Source organism: Spermophilus citellus (assembly GCF_964194105.1).
Source record: "Spermophilus citellus genome assembly, contig: SCAFFOLD_329, whole genome shotgun sequence".
NCBI classification, from domain to species: Eukaryota; Metazoa; Chordata; class Mammalia; order Rodentia; family Sciuridae; genus Spermophilus; species Spermophilus citellus.
Window position 1 is genome coordinate 236,614 of NW_027673020.1, and position 17,476 is coordinate 254,089.

Consider the following 17,476-nt stretch of genomic DNA (forward strand, 5'->3'; position numbering starts at 1 on the left):
CAAGCTGTGCAGTGAGAGTCCTCACTCGGATGGCCTGTCCACACCTTCCCTGCCTGCCGCTGGCCTGTGTCCCTGGGGACAGGTGGGCTCCCGTGGCCCAGCTCACCACTCCTGTTTCTTACTCCTCACCCCGTCCCCATGGCCCTATCTCCCAAGTCCCCGTCTCTGGGCCAGATTTCCCCAGAGTCCAGGGCCCTGTGTCCACCCAGTGGACAAGGCCTCCAGGCATGTGTCCAAGAACCCTCAGGTCCCCTGGGGCCACGTGTGTCTGTTCCCAGTGGGGGCACAGCCATCCACCCAGGTGTGCCCCCCAAGACTTAGGGGTGATTGTCAAACCTCCCTTCCCCACAGTGGCCCTAGTGAATCTGTCTCCAGACCCTAAACCTCCCTTCCCCACAGTGGCCCTAGTGAATCTGTGTCCAGACCCAATGAACTCCTCATCTTTCTGCCCAGGTCAACAACCTGGGCAACGTAGCAAGGCCCGTCTCAGAGTCAAGCCAATAGCTCAGTGGTGCAGCACCCCTGGTCTGTCCCCGGTGCCAATCAACACCCAATGCCACACCCAGCAGAGAGAAAAGCTCATGTCGGAATTCCCAGAGACGGCACTGATCCTTCACTAAGCAGTGGGCACTGCGTGCACTACGCCAAGTGCCTGAGCACGAGTCCCCAGACAGAGTCTCTGAGGCTGGCTTCCACGACACCCTGCAGTCGTGTGTGGGGGTCTCTCACGCCACATTCTTGGTGCCCTGAGCTGCCCTGTGAGAATCTCGTCATCTTGTGACCACAGCTGGACAGGCCACAGGGAGGCCAGGCAGCCATCCCGTCATGACACCAGACACATGACCAACCCTGCCCTTGTCCCCAGAGCAGCCCTCGTGCAGCGAAACTTCTCTGGCAGCCTCCGTGGGTCCCCTGGCTGCTCCTGCCTGCAGTATAACCCAGACCACTGTGAACGGAATGAATGGCGTTGTCCAGCCACTGAACCTCAGGGCTGTCTGCTGAGGCTGCTCAGGGCACCGCCAACCTGCACCAGCAAGAGGAAGATGGCAAGTGGGATGGGATTCTAAGAGTACCAGCTTCAGGTGGGTGGGACCCGAAGCTGGGACAGGGTGATTCATGGAAATGGGAGCACTTCTAATGCAGTCAGACTGCATTAGTGGACTGAAGGATGGACGTAAATAGGAGCTGGCTGAGAAGAGGGGCCACAGGTATTCCCCAGGAGGGAGTGGCTGGCACATTGAACCACCTGCTCCGGACTGTGGAGTGTGGGGTGGGAGGGGGAAAAATGAGAGCTGAAGCTAGAGGTTTGGCAGGGCCATGCCGTGGGTTGTAGATGGTGGGCCCAGTGGCGTGGCTGGATTTGCACTGTCACTGTGACACCATTGTGCCAGGTGCACTGGACTCAGCCAGACAGGAGGACCCTGGTAGAAAGGGTCAGGATTCTGCTGAAATCTCAGTGGAGGCAGATGAGTGAAGAGGATAGGACACCAGTTCAGGGCATAGGTCCAAAGGGACGCAGTCCTTTTGGAAGTTTGCAAGAAGAAAAAGGAGTCCGGCATGATGCCCCTGGTCCTTTATTTCAGAGAGAGCACAGAGGGAGAGGGCCCATCCAACACTTGGGGGGGGGGCCTCAGTCCAGGGTAAGTCTAACTGGAGATGCCTGAAGATCTCGGTGAGTTCAGGGACAGTGACAGGGTGCACCAGGCTGCAGGTCTGATGCCGATGTCCTCAGAACTGGGCATATGGAGTCCACAGGATGCAGCCAGGCCCCAGGAACTTGGCTCAGGGAGTCAGAGCTCAAGTCCCCCACCAGGGGTGAGCAGAGGCCAAAGGGCAGCATGGGGAGCCAAAGGCAGGAGCCTCCAGGAGGAGTCAGAGCTGGCTCTCCTGAAGAGGCCCAGGTCCTGGAAGCCCACTAAAGAGGATGTTTTTGGTGGAAGGCACAGGCCAAAGCCAGAGTGGCCAGGAAGCAGGAAATGCTGGCAGAGGCCCAGTGCAGGAGGAAAGCTGGTGGAACTGACCAGGTGCCAGACTGAGGTTTTGTTTGACTATAATGGGACAGAGCTTCACTGTGTCTGCCTGCTTGAGGGAAACCAGGGTGTGGGAAGAGAGGCTGAGGAGAGGGAGAGCTGGAGGGTGCAGAGGACAGAAGCCCATCCCAGCCACGTGGAAAGTGCAAGGACTGGCAGGCCTGGCTTCTCCCTCAGGACAGAGGCCAGTGTGCGAAACTGCGGGCACATGGTGTGGGTTTGGGAAGGCAGGGCCGGCCGGCAGGGGCTTAAACTTCTGAGCAAAGACATGGATTTGGTGAGCAGTGCCCAGGTCCCGCTGGCCCCAAGGCAATCTGTCCACACACGGAAGAGTGATCTTCAGGGCTGGATGCTGGTGTCCAAGACTTTGGCCCAGTCGCGCCTTGTGGCTTTCGCCCTCCTGCCTCGCTTGAGTTCAACAAAGCTGCCGACCCCTTGCTGCTCGCCTTGCGGAGGAATGGAGAGCCCTGGACTTCAGTCACCCAGCAGGACAACAGGTGCCCTCTCTGCTCTGCGGCCATAATGCCGAATTCAACGCCACGGTGCCTTCTGAGAAGTAGTAGAGCTGTCCCCAACTGCAGAGGAGAAACCTGGGCTGGAGGTAAAGGGAGCGAGCAGGGAGGCGGCGGCGTGGGTGAGCGGAACAGTCTAGAAACTGCAGGGAACAAAGGCGGAGTGACTGGCGCTCAGAGACCCTTAGAATATGCATGATCCTGAGCGAGGCCTCGCCGCCCGCCCGGAGCGGGGAGGCGTCCAAGGAAGGCGGGGAGCGCGCGCCCAGACGCACTCTCGGGCGCAGGGTGCGAGACAGCCAGGCGGCCGCGGCCGGCGGAGCGGGCTGCGGCTCCGAACCCACGCGGGCCAGTGTAAGCGTCCTGCCCTTCCTCCCGCTCCCGACCCCACCCACACCGCAGCCCCTCTCCTAGAGCCCTGGGGTCAGCGCCCGGCTGCCCGCCGAACCAACATCCTTCCCTTGCCCCTTCCCCTGTCCCCCACCGGGAGTGCAGACCCGGGAGGGGGCGCGTGTCCCAGGCTCTGAGCAGGTTGCGCCGGAAGGTGGCCACAGTCGCCCAGCGGGGACCTGGTGACGTATTCGGTCCCTCTGCTTTGCGCTCGGCCACCACACCAGCGGGGACCCGGCACCGGCCGAGCGCGCAGCCTCTGGAGGTCGCCGCTGGGCGGTACCGGACTAGGCGCTGAGCGCGGGCGCGGAGCCTTGGGGCGAACCGAGGGCGCAGCGCCTCCCTGGCTGTCTCCCGCAGAGCCCGCCGCCCGCCGCCCGCCGCCCGCGCCCCGGCTCCCTGCGTTGTGCGGTGCATATCCAGCAGATTCTTAAGTCCCTTCAAAAAGCGTTTTCCTCCGCGCGTGTTGCTAGCGTCTTCCTGGTTGGGAGTTTGCGGTAGGCAGAGGGAGGGAGAAGAACCGCCCTTTGCGATCGGAAAACACCAGGAGACCAGACCATCTCTTTCTGCAGCGTGGAGAAAAGACGCCTTCGCAGGACCCACAACTACCTGCACCTCCCTCTTGCTCTCGGTGCGCCTTCCTACCTGTGCCTGACGTCCACCCAAGCGGGCAGGCATGGGCTGTCTGGGCAACAGCAAGACCGCAGAAGACCAGGGCGTCGATGAAAAGGAATGACGTGAGGCCAACAAAAAGATCGAGAAGTAGTTGCAGAAAGAGCGCTTGGCCTACAAAGCGACCCACCGCCTGCTGCTGCTGGGTAAGGTCGGAGGCTCGCAGCCGCTCCGCCCGGCGCGCCTGGCACCCACGGAGCGCACGGCCGAGCTCCCGTCCAGGATTGCGGCGAGCACCGGGCGGGGCGGGCAGGAGCGGGAGGGGACCGAGACCCGACGCCGCCGAGCGCCGCGAGCTCCTCCACAGCAACCGGCGTGTCCGCGAAAATCCCCACGTAGGGGCAGGAAAATAATAGGGTTAGCGGAGAGGGGTGGCCACGCGGTGAGCGGTGAGCGTACAGTTGACAGCATTCTTTTTGTTGTTCCTAGGGGCTGGAGAGTCTGGGAAAAGCACTATTGTCAAACAGATGAGGATCCTGCACGTGAACGGATTTAATCCCGAGTAAGAAAGCCCAGTTTCAGTTTTGCTACAGAATTGCATTGCAGACTTTTTGACTTCTCTCCCAGCTCTCCCAGCAATTCAGAGTCCTTTTGGCGGGGCGGGGTGGGGGGGGGGGGAATAGAAATTCTGTTGTTGAATCTGCTTAATTTAGGCAAATCTTTCTCCTGGCAGTGCATAGTTTAAAAAAAAAAAACTTGTTTAACAAAATATGATCTATTAGGTATTCTTGGGGTATTGATGTGCAATTTTGGCACTGCTCTGAGCACTCAACCAATACACTGGTTCCAGGTCCTTGGAGGGTGGGAGATTGCCTCCAGGCCACCTGCCTATACCAGAAGTCCTGGGGTGACTGAGTTGTTACATAAAATGGCCTGGGTTTGATGTAACCCACACACATCCTTTCAAACACTTGAAATCACCTCTAGATGATTCATAATACCTGATATGATGTACATATTATGTAAATAAATAATTGTTTAATAAATAATAACCGGGGGAGTCTGTTGGGTGCAGATGTGGTTCTTTTCCCCTGTATTTTCTATATCTAGTCAGTTGACTCCACCTATGTGGAGTGCATATAAGGAATCCAGCGGTATTTTAAGATATACTTTTCCCTGTAGTCTCTCTTGCTCACATCTGTTTGTACCCATGGGTAGATTTAAGTGTAGCCAAATCATTGCATTTACAAGCAGTGCTCATCACAATGTGGCCATGTTTTTGTGTGATCTGCATGCTTTAGTTATAAGACTGGGGCATTCAAGTTTGTTTAGAGTACAAATTAGAAAAGGATTGTTTTCCTTTCCCTGGTAAAAACTTTGTCCTGGGAGTCAATTCTGACCTCGAATTCTACCAATGCTACATGAGGTGTAAAATCCCACTCATTGGATACCAATCAGTGCTGAGGGAGAATTAAATTAATAACTTTCTTCCAACATAGGGAGAAGAAACAGAAAATTCTGGACATCAGGAAAAATGTCAAAGATGCTATTGTGGTAAGAAATATTCTTAATGTTTGTTTACCAGAAAGATTAAGTAGTCTGTGCTGTAAAACTACACAGGTGGAGATTACATGTGTGAGATTATCACACGTGGGGCCCACATGTCACGTTTCTTTCTGTTTCTTTCTTCATTCCACGTTAGACGATCGTCTCAGCAATGAGTACTATAATACCTCCAGTCCCACTGGCCAACCCCGAAAACCAGTTTCGATCAGATTATCTCAAGAGCATAGCGCCTATCACTGACTTTGAATATTCTCAGGTAAGTAAATCCTTCTTGAAATATTTTCAATAACTGTTTTTAATAGGTTGGCTTGTTGAGAATCAGTGTTAATGCTCATTCATTATTAACTCTTCAAAATCTAGCTCTATAAATATTTCCTCTTTAAGAAAATATTTGTGTTTGTTAAAAGTATTAAAGACAGTAGGACTATCACAAGTGCTTTCATGAATTTCATGGGAAGACCGCATGCCTTTAGGAAATCTTGGTAGAGCTTTTTTCCTGTATTCTTTAAAATGAACAATTAAGCAGCATCCCAGATCTCAACAGCAGAGATTACATTGGTAGAGAAGAATACTGATGGTAAGCAATCACCTCCCTGGAGTAACAGAAAGGGCGGAGTCCTGAGGACTCTCAGAGGGGATAGTCCGACTCCCCCACACCAGGCAGAGCGCGGGCACAGGTGTGCTGCATCCTGTTAAACCCTCCGAAGGCTGCCTTCCTCATCACTGCTTGGCAGTTGGTTTGTGTAGAGGGGAGTTTTCAGTATTAGTGGCCTCTTGTTTGGTGGATTAGCATTTCTTAAATATATTGCCAGTTGGAAATTCCATGAAGCAGATTTTAAAGGAAAAATATTCAGTTCCTCAGAAAGCCATTTTTTTGCTACAGTTGCACCAAAAGAGCCTGTGTATGTGTGTGTGTGTGTGTGTGAAAGAGAGAGAGAGAGAGATCAGTGAAAGTACTTTAGCATTTTTGTGGCCTGGCTTGGTGGTTTGGAGACAGCCTTCATTCTCGGAATCCTATCTTCAAGGACAGCTTGTGTAGACACCAGTTTGTGAGTGGAGATGCTCCGTCCACTCTGGCTGCAGGGCCGGGCACCCCCGCTGGCCCACACCCTCTTAGCAAGGCTCTGTTGTCCGCACGCTCTGTATTGGTACGAGGAATAACAACTACATTCTTATTTGCATCTTCTATTGTGATATTTTGCTTCTGACAAGCACCCCAACTGAGCCTGTGACACCACCAGAATTTTTGAAAAGAAGTTTGGGGTGGCACCCAGGCAGAGGAAGGGACTGGGCACCTGGCACAGGGGCACACTGGTCCTCTAAAATTGTCTTTACTTGGATGGCAGAGAAGGGTTGAAGGGAAGGCAGGGCCAGAGAGGCCAGGGCCACACGTCAGCCACACCAGGAGCCCCCTTGTACCAGCCAGAGCGTGATGGTGTCCTCCTAGGTCTCTGTGGCATTTTGCATGTTGGAGAAATCACTCAAAACAGTGGGGTCTAGTTTGGAAGCAGCAGTGGTGTCCCGTAGACATTTTCAGACCACATGTGAACGTGGACATCAGTTCTGCTGTGTCTACCCGGAGTGACGTTCCATGCTCAGTAAAGAAAGTCATCTCTCCACGTGTCAATAGGTCAAGATGCATCAATCAGTTCCACACCATTTTCTCCTCATGACACACTCACAGAGAAGGGAGCCTTTATTCAATCTATTCAGAAACTGTCGGTATTATCCAAGGAGTCCATTTGATTCATGAACGTGGTCTCTAAGTTAAATTATATTTAGTTTAAATAAAAATATACAAAACTTGAGGAACCATTTCCTTTGAATGTGTGTACTTTCACATTTGTTTTTTAAGGTTACTTAAAATTGGTGGTCAGAAACCATAATTAACTCTCAGAAAAATAAAAGAGAACTGGGCAGTAGCAGAGACAAATGTAATGTAATCCTCTTTTAGAGATGATGCTCTTCTCCAGGGTGACTCCAGTCCCGTTGTAATGCTGACATTCTGCCGTCTGTCTACTCCCGTCAAATGAGAGTATGTTTTATTTACAACTTAGACTTACACAAATAAGGAAGTTAATATCAAATATATAGTGTTCCTTCTGAAAATGTTATTTTTATTTTATGATGCATGCATACGATTTCCAGGGACATGTATCCATTTTTCCCAGAGTGCCTGGAAATAGTCACACTACTTATTTTATTGGATCATAAGTTTCTAGGTTCTCACCTTTGGTTCTAGCGGTGCTGGGACAAACCCAGGGCCTCCCATGCCTGGCAAGGGGGCTCCCTCTTGAACCACATCTCCAACCCCAGTAAAATAACTTTTGAGCCAAATGTACTCTATTACCAAAAATCAATTTTGGGGACTGGGCCGGTAGCTCAGTGATAGAGCTCGTGCCTAGCATGCGTAATCCCTGGGTTCCATCCCCAGGCCCCCAAACAGAACAAATCAAATTTCTGAGTTCTTCAAGTTCAGCAGGAGAAATTAGAAGAATAACTTATTTAGAAATACAGGTGGGTTCCCCTTTGTTCTACTGCCTTTTCTTTGAATTCACTTGAACTTTGAAACTTCAGGGGTGATGGAAGGAAGGGAAATGTGGCCTTGCCTAAAAACCAGGACCGCCATAGGCAGGGTAGAGCTAGAGGCCGGGTCTTGGCCTCCTGGGCCAGGTGCTGAGCGTGTGCTAGGCAGTGGGCTTCAGGAGGCCACTGTGTTTGGTCCAGATCATGCTGGCCATGGGGGAGGGGGCTGGGAGGAGGCACGCTCTGGTGGCCACTTAGAGGCTGAGGTAGCATTCCAGATGCCAGGTGATGGGGTGACTTGGTGGGAGCTGGTGACCATGGACACCCAGAGAAATGGCCCAAGTTAGGATTCACTGTGGAAATGGAGCCACTCAAACTGGCTGATGTTTGGATGTGGTTTGGGAGGGAGATGGAGAAATCAACAAAGCCAGGGGTTTGGCCTGAATTTCCCGTAGATGGTAGAAAGAGGGTGGGCGGAGGCGGGTGTGAGGAGGTGCCGCGAATTCTCCTGGTGGGTTGGAGACGCTGTTCACACCTGTCCTGCGGATGGGGTGGAAAGCCTGGTTTGTGGGTGGAGCCCAGGATGGAGGAGGCTGAGGGCCTTCAGACCAGGGATGTTCTGGTGAGGTGGCCAGAGAGAGCCAGGGGTCGAGGGACAGCAGCTGGGCCAATGCAGGGCTGAGGGCTTAACTGGGCCTTGGGGTATCATGGCTTTGGCAGCTTGAGGTCCCCAGTGCCCTTGCCCTGGGCTGGCAAGTGTCAAGGAGAGGGTGCCGCCTGGGACCCTGGAGCCGCAGGGCAGACAGGCTTTCCAAAGGTCCTCCTGTGACGGGAAACTGAGAAGCAGGGCAGCAAGTTCAAGGGCGGCAGAGGCCAGGGAGGGCTTCTCTTGAGATGAAAAATCTAGAAGCAGCTGAATGCACATGGCCTGAATTGTCTGGTGAAGCAGGAGAAAGTGGCAGTACAGGCGGAGAATGGCTGTTGACAGGGCAGAAGGACAGACTACCTGCCACTGGACAGGAGGGAGCGCAGAGCAGCAGGCGCAGGCCAGGTGAGGGTTCAGATTTGGTGGCACAGAGTTTGCTAAAGCAAACTGGCGACTTAGGTGAAGATGACTGTCTCGTGTGGGAATCATCCAGAGCCAACCCGCCTGCCATTTGTGGTTTTGTTTGAGCTCAGTGGACGATGACAGTTGAGCCCTTTTGACCTCAAGCCCCAGGGCACAGTTATTCCCTTCACCAGCCAACAGTGTAAACAGGGAGTTCTTGCAGACATGAGAAGCAAACGATCCAGCTGTCCTCGAAGCCAGCAAGAGGCTCACTGCTGGATACTGTGGAATTCTGGGGACAAGCCCAGCACAATGTGTTGGATTTGAATTTCAAATAAAATAAATGAAAAGGCGCTTTGCAGCATGTAAATCCAAAGGGAAAGGGAAGGTGCTGGTCCAAGGCGACTCATCCAGCCCCCGTTGCCTGGGATAGTGTTTTCCCCATCATTGTGTCCAGACTTGAGATCACCCTGGCTGGGCACTGACTCTCCCCAAGACCCCTTCCCTGGCTGGCCCCAGGTCTTTGCAACCCAGTTTTGGATCCCACCTGATTCATATCCACAGGGAGGGAGAGGAGATGAATAGGCTGTAGTGACTATCACAAGAGATCGAAGATCAATGGGTCGATTATTAATAGGAAAATGTCATAGTTGCTCCAAGTCCCCAAAAAGCCTTTGGTGTGGAACTAAGCAAAATCACTGCTGAGATAAACTGAAGTGCTTCTTTGTTAATTTTTTCTTCTTCAAATGTGATATTGTATTAGCTCTTTTAAAATTATGTTTCATTAAATTTTTAAGGGGAAGAGAATAAATGAGTCTTAATAAGAAATGCAAAAGCGGTCTCACCTTGTGGCGCATGCCTGTCATCCCAGTGGCTGGGGAGGCTGAGGCAGGAGAATCACAAGTTTAAGGCCAGCCTCAGCAACTTTACAAAGTCCTAAGCAACTTAGTGAAACCCTGTCTCAAAATAAAAAATAAAAGGGAAGTGGAGCTGGGGATGTGGCTCATTGGTGAAGCGACTCTGGGTTCAGTTCTAGTATTGCCCCCCACAAAATGTAGTTCCGTCTGGCAGTCGATGACCCATCGTTACCACCGGATGGCTCCTAAGTTAAAAATCCAGAGAGCTAGCTCATCAGTGGTGCTCAGCTGGGCTAATGTGTGAGTGCTCAGTTAAAGTAGAGGCAGAGGACCCCCCAGGGATTGGAGCAAGGTCTGGGGAACCAGGCTGGCCAATGTAGGTCTCAGCTCTACCGTCTCTGGGGGCATGACCTCTTAGCTACGCCCGCCCGTGTGCTCTGCCTCGGTGGTGAGTGAGTGTAGAATTTCTTGAACACACAGCGGTCATCCAGCTTAGGGGCTTTCCTTGCTGTTTCTGTTTGTCTGTGTCAATCAGCCAATTTGAAGCCACTGTGTAAATCGGGTAAGAGTGCGTGCCTCCGTGGGAGCCCAGGTCCCCAGCACCGTCCTCCAGTGGTGCTCCCCTGGACCTTCCTCCCAGGCCCTCCCCACTCAGCCTGGCACTGCTGGGAGATGCAGGCTGTCTGTGTCAGCTCCCCAAGAACAGCTGGGGACCAGGCCCCCACCCCCACCCTCAGCTGGCACTGGAATTTACATCTCATGTCTGGGTACGCTGAAAATGTCACCAAAGGCCTGTTGCTCACTGAGGACCTGTGGGCATGATATGCCAGGTGGGCTGACTAGAGGAGGCAAATGAGGCCCACACTAAAATTCAAAATGATGTTGAAATCCACATCCAGACAGCCACCCTCTTCTGGCCCTGGGAACCGGGAGTGTGCGGCTCAGGGGTAGAGCACTGGTGTGCGTGAGGTCCGGGATCTTTCCCCAGTCCCGGGAGCAGGACAGACAGAGAAGAAGCCACAGAGCAGGGTCCCAGGCAGGGAAGCCTGGGGCTGCTTTCCACAGGGAGCTGAAATGCATGAGGAGTTTCACGTATGGCTCGAAGAATAGGTGTCGTCTTAGATGTGCTCAGTGTGGCTAGAAGTGAGGGTGGCTCCTCTGGAGGCCCGACCATCTGCTGCAGCAGGAGCCATGGGGTGGAAGGGACTGGGCTGCCTGTGTGGGCCCGAGGCTGGGGTGGGGCCGGTCAGGTGCAGGAGGGGGACAGGTGTTGTAAGGACATCCCTCTGGGATCTCTGGCAGGATGGCGGCCAGGTCTGGAGGGGAGACTCGAGAGCCAGCCCGGCTGCCCTCTGAGTCCAGCCCTGCCCCGTTCTTGCCATGACCTGGGCGGGTTGCTCGCTGCTTGTCTGCTCTGCATGGTTCAGCAGCAGTGATCACAAGGCCGACCACACGTGGCTGTCAGGGGTGATGATCTGGGGCGATGGCTGGTCCCCGGGAGCGGCAGCTTCCACATGAGCTGCCTGCTCTGCCTGAGAAGGAGCATGGGTGGCAGGCAGCTGGGTGCAGCCCAGCCATCTGCCCAAGGCCACAGCGAGCTAGCCCACCGCAGGTCAGGGGCCCTGTGTTCTCCTCTCAATTCAGCTCAGCCCCGAACCTCCTGAGCTCCTCCCATCTCGTGCGTCCTGAGATCCTGGTGGTCTAAACACCCACCCAGTCCCCGTCCCATCCCCTCTGGATCGCAGGCAGAGCCCTCTGAGCCCCTGCCACAGACCAGCACTGTCCCTACCACCTTACAGCATCCTGGGGACAGCGCTGGCCCCATGCTTGGAATCCTAACCTTTGCCTCCCTTCAGAGGTCAGGTTTCTGTGTGAGAGTCCTCCAGACACCTCCACTGAATGATATGCCTGGACTTCAATTCCTGTCTGGTCTGTCACTAGAGTGTCCCAGGGACCCCCACCCACTTCTCTGTCTTGCTTTCAGTCAGACTTTCTTAAACCGACTTATTCGTCCTTGGTTCCCACCTGGGGCCTGCCTGGTTCTGTGATGGGCCCTCGGTTCCCACAGCGCACTGGACCTGTGCTGGCTCTGCTGGGCCTCGTCTACCTTTCACCTTGTTCTGGGGCTACAGGGTCTGCCCAGCTTTGCTTCAGGTTCTAACAAGTGCTTAGCTAATCCAACCGGGTGCTCACCCCAAAGTGCTTTGTGCTACCTGAAGAGAGAAAGGTGAGAGGTGTCTGGAATTGACCGCCAAGGGGAGTTAACACTAAAATAAAGACCAGCTTTCAAGCGACAGGCCTTTCCTCAGGAAGGTAGTCAGCATTTGGAATTTTTGTAAATGAGATATTCTGAATATCCTAGGTGTCTCCATTGGTTTTTTAAAAGTCCCCAAAACGATCCTTTTAAATGAGCCATTTCTCTAAGCTAGAGCTGCTTTCTCTAATCTACACCTCTGATAGCCTCTCTCTCCTGGAATTTGCTAGAAGGGCCACCTGCCTGTCAGATTCAGGCCATGTTGAGTCCATAGAGAATTCTAGAAGTCACACTTTGAAACTGAAACTGGTGTGTGTTGAGGAGACTGGGAATGGGGTCCTTGTCGTGTGATGTCCCGGCTGAGGATAGGAACCAGGAGGTAGGACTTGGGAACATCTGCTGGTTTCCCGGGATGTCCGTGGAGCGCCCTGGCCTGGGCCAGGATGGAGTGGGACTTCCCAGGGGACTCTGTAAGCAGCGGTCTTCTGAGGGCTGGTCTTGAGGTCCCTGGGCTCTGACTACGGATGCCAGGTGTGAAGGGATCTGTACCGGGGGTGGCATGGACTGAGCCCGCTCCTTCGCTAAGCACAGGGAGGCTCATAAGGAGCAGCATTTTTCTCAGGCTGGAGGGGATTCAGGCTTGACAAGGAGGTGGTGCCGTCCCGTGATGCTGTGCTCAGAGCAAGCCTCTGGGAGCACACAAGGACCCCACCAGCTGGCTCGTGCTGAGCGGGAGCACCTGCAGGGACAAGGGTCAGGTGCGAAGGTGGGCAGAGACAAGCACGGGCACCAGAGGTAGGGGACAGCTTGGCGACCTGCAGGCAGCAGCTCAGACAGGCACTCACACCTGGACAGCAGGTTGGATGGGGCTGTGTAACGTGGCAGGGGCTGGGCCCCTCCTCCTCACAGGTGCAGAGACCCTGTCAGTCAGGGGGTTGCCTATGGGACAGTCTCTTCTGTATTCACAGCAAGGCTGCGGAGGGACGGCATGATGGAGCTGGTCTCGGTGGGGATCGGGCATCTCCTCTGCTGGAGCCCTGTCTCCAGGCCACAGGGCCATGAGGAGTGCTGGGGGGGACCCCAGGAGCATTGTTATCGTCATTATCTTTCTTACTTTGCATATCCTGTATGCTAATAAGGAACTCTTATAGCAGAATATTGAAGTTAGATGTGTCAAGCGTATTAGAGCTCCGTAAGATGCTTTTTTAAAAGTCCATTTTTTAAAATACTGTCATAAGGGGTCTTCCTGATAAACTCTTTTTATTTTACAATAATTTTGAAATTACTTCCAAAATGTAGAAAACATAGTCCAGCAAACTCCCGTCCGTCCTTGCTTCCCCGGGTGGGTGGGTGCTTCCTCACTCTCTGCTCTAAGGCACATTCCCACAGACACCTGAGAGGTGGCGCACACCCCCCTTCCCCCCCATGGCAGTGTGTGTCCCCAGAACAAGGTCATCCACTTGTGTAACCACAGCTCAGCTATCAGTAATTATCAGCTACCGGCTGTTATCTTGCCAGTAATCCCGTCCAGGATGGAGCAGGACCTCCCATCTCCACCTCTTCCTGTCCTGACCGGGATGTGGCAGGTCCTGGTCAGAGCCCTGGCTGAGGGCTCCCGATGTTTTCTGGTGACCAGGTTGGGTTTTGTGTTTGGCAAGAAGGACGCTTGAGGGATCTCCATTCCTTCTCAGTGTAGCTGTGAAATTAACTCTGCACACGGAGCTGAGGTGGGGTCGTCCCTGCAAGGGGCCCCTGATCCCAGGGTCATTCCTAAGTAAATGTAGGAATGTCTTTGGGGACAAAATAAATGCCCTGTTCTTACCCCAGCGCTCATGTGCTGGTTTTAGCACACTAGTGAATCTGAACCACATTGAACACGTAGAGGGGACGCTTTTGCCCTCTGGTCCTCCTTCTGTGAATCCTGCAGGGGACGTGAGGCAGAGGGCCCGGTCTGCTGCTTTCTTATGTGCCGAGGAGACCCAACTGAAGCTGGCAGTGTCCCACCATGATGCCAGGAGCTGAGCCTTGTGGATTTTATCTAAAGGGCTCGTGCTTACAGAGGTCCATTTGAAGTTAGAGTAACCAAGGCAGTACTCTTGCAATCCCTGGGACGAGAGAGCTCTCAGGCGTCCAGTCCTACGAGAGTGTGACGTTGTACCCAGGCTCCCCGGGTTTACGGGCCTGGAACCAGTAATGAGACTTGCCTTCGCCTCTAAGGACACCTGCTGTTCCTGGAACAGGACAGGAAGATATTTTAGCATGAGTGCCTTTTGTCCCTGTCATTGCTGGCCTTATGTAACTCTGAGAGAAAATATTTTGAACTGTCGAGCTGTCTCTTGGGAAATGGCAGAAGGGGCAGGAAGCAGGCGACGTGAGGAGGTGTTGAGGGGCTGGGGAGCCCTGGAAGGTCTGCAAAGGGCTCCAGCTGTCCCGAGGACGCCCTCCATGAAGGCATGGGGTCTCTTCACCTCTTAAAATAATTCCTGTCACTTGCTATGCCATGTACATGCAATTCAATCAGCTTTCACATAACGTCCTCCCCACAGAAGGAATTTCCATTTTAAAATCATGTCTGTATGTGTTGGAATAGGAAATATCAGTATGGGCATAAAAGCCAAAAACAGGAAAGAGGATGGAACAAAGAGGGTCTCTCCTGCTGCCCACCCCCAGGTCCTCACCTGAGGCAGCTGGTGAGACATGCAGCAGCTGAGAGTTTGGCACAACAGCAGTTAGAGCACCCCAGCCATCTTCTTCACACACACACACACACACACACACACATACATGCATACACACGCATGCACACCGACACACAGACACACGCACACACACACACAGACACATAGACACACATGCATGCACACACACATGTGCGCACACACATGCACACATGCACCAACACAGAGACACATGCACACACTCACACAGACACACACACTGACACATAAACACACATGCATGCACACACATGTGCACTCACACATGCAAACACATACACTAACACAGACACACACATGCACACATATGCACACACACCCTGACACACACGTGTATGCACATACTAACACAAAGACACACATGCATGCACATACACACATACACATGTACACACACCGATGCACACACGCAGTATGCACATGCACACACCCACACATGCACACATGCACACACATCCTGACACAGACACACATGCACACACATGCCGGCACACATACACAGACATGTACACACATGCATGCATATACACATAACAACACACGCACACACACGTACACACAACACATGCACACACACATACACACAACACATACACGCATGCACACACATGCACACATATGGACACACAGACACATGCACACACACACATACACACATACCATGACACATGCACACATACACACACATGCTGACACACAAACACACGTGCACACATAGAGACACACACATCAACACAGACACATGCACACACACACATGCACACACATACCAACACACAGACACATGCACATGTACACACATACACACAGACACGCATGCACATGCACATGCACACACACAACTTTTTGTGTGAGGTGCTGGGGAAGGAACCCAGGAGCCCTTTACGTATTTTTATCTTCTAATGAACATCATCTATTATGAACTGTAATCACAGTTAACCTCATTAGTGGAGAAATATCTGTACGGAATTGCCATGTTTTTTTACATAAAATCTAACCTTACAGTGAGTCTTATGGGACTGTGGGGCCTGAGACAGATGCCAGAACACGTGGTCCTGGAAACGCGGGAAGATCAACTGGGCACCCCCCGTGTCCCTGTTCTGAGGTGTCCAGCTGCGGGCTTCCTCACCCAGAGGAACCCCACGGTTAGCAGAAGGACATTGGGAGCAGCTGACCTCTGGGTCCCGTGTGGTGGCCACTGGCCCTGGACAGTGGCCGGCAGGTCTTGGGGCATGTCTCCTACTTGCTCAGGTCCTTGCAGGGGTCCTCCTCCCAGGAGCTGCCGTTCAGGCAGAAGCTCTTCATCTAGAGTCTTCTGTCCACCTGTGTCTATTTCTGTCTCAGCCCAGTTTGAAACTTCTGCCCAAGAAAGAACCCCTGGCTTCCTTCCTGTCCACACCTGCCCCTCTGTGCCCCTGCACTCTCCCCTCCTTCCTACCAGGTCTTCTCTCACCTCCTCAAACCTGGCTGGGCACAGTGGCCACACCTGTAGAACCCAGGACTCAGGAGGCTGAGGCAGGAGCATCTCAAGGCCAGCCTCAGCTACTTAGCGAGACTCTGTGGGAGCGCCGCGGATAGATTGGCTGGCGTGCTCAGCCAACCACCGTGGAGAAAGGAATTTCCACAGTAGCTGGGGCAGTGAGACTGATTTAAGGTGGTCTGAGCAATCCAGGGTCCCAGCGCTGCTTCTCAGCTTTTTCCTTTAAAAAAAAAAAAAACACATCCACATCATAGAAACTCAGCCAGGAAACAGAGGCTGGGTCTCTCTGTATAGCGGGAGGACAGAGACTGGAAGCCAAACCCCCTTCTCCATTTCACAGCTCCCAGCACTCATTTTGCAGATGGGGAAACTGAGACCCAGGAGGTGGTGCTTGAAGTACCTGGATAGGGTTGGCTGGAGAAAGAAGATTGTGCTAGAAACTGTGCAGGCTGTTAACTCCCTGCCTAGCGAGTCTTTTCCTTGCTTCCTAGTCTGGCCGAATGTGCATTTCAGGGACTTAGCAGTCACCCGAATCCCCACGCATCTCACAGGCTTGGCTCAGCCAAGCCTCCCCACGTCCCTTCCGCGGCTCTCAAGGGTGGGGACGCTGCAGCTCACAGCAACTGCTCCTCCTTCCTGGCAGCTCATGCACACCAAGAGATGGGGTGCGTGTGGTCTTGTGCTTCCCAGGCAGTCCACAAGCCTGTACTTACCCCGCTGTGGAGTGTGCCGCTGACGGATCCAGGCGCTGGTGGGCAGAAAGCCCTGCTCCAGGAAGCTGCGCCCTCTCTGGTCCCTTCAGTCCTGGCTCTTTCCTCCTAGCTCTGACTGTGGGCCTGGAACCATGTAGGTGTTCAGTTCTGTTCCCTTCCCTCCACCCATCCAGGAAGCTCCTGCCTGGCAAGACCTGGGTCAGGGTCCTCCCTAGGGTGCCAGCGTCCTGCAGTGTGAGGAGGTGGTTCCAGAATAAAAGTCCACTTGTACACCAACACCAGGAGGGGAGCCAGGAGGCTGGGGGTGGTTTGGGAGGTGCTACCTGGAGGAGAGGCGTTTGAGGGGCCTAGGAAGGATGCACATCTCTAGGCAGTAGAGGAAGGAGGGGGAATTCCAGGAAGAGTTAACTGCCCCAGAAAAGGCCCTGAGTGGGGACAAGATAGGCAATTGGGCCAAGGTGGCCGTGTGCACTGGTGAAGGGGGGCGGGGCTAAGTGGCCAGAGGCCCTGGGGAATTGTCCCCTGGAGCAATAGGGAGCTGTGGGAGGTGGGAGTGAGGGGGCCAGGCTGATTGACAGCCCAGAGGGAGGTGCTGGTGGGAGGAGGTGGCTGGTGGGACTAGAGAGGAGCCAGACAGCGGGGAGGGGTAGGACTGGCTGGGGTGGGGAGGAGGGTCACAGGGCAGGAGATGGACCTCTGTCTCAGAGTATGGGCGTGGGCTGTGGGGCTGACAGGGTCAGGAACCGGCCTAGGGACACCCAGGGGAGATGT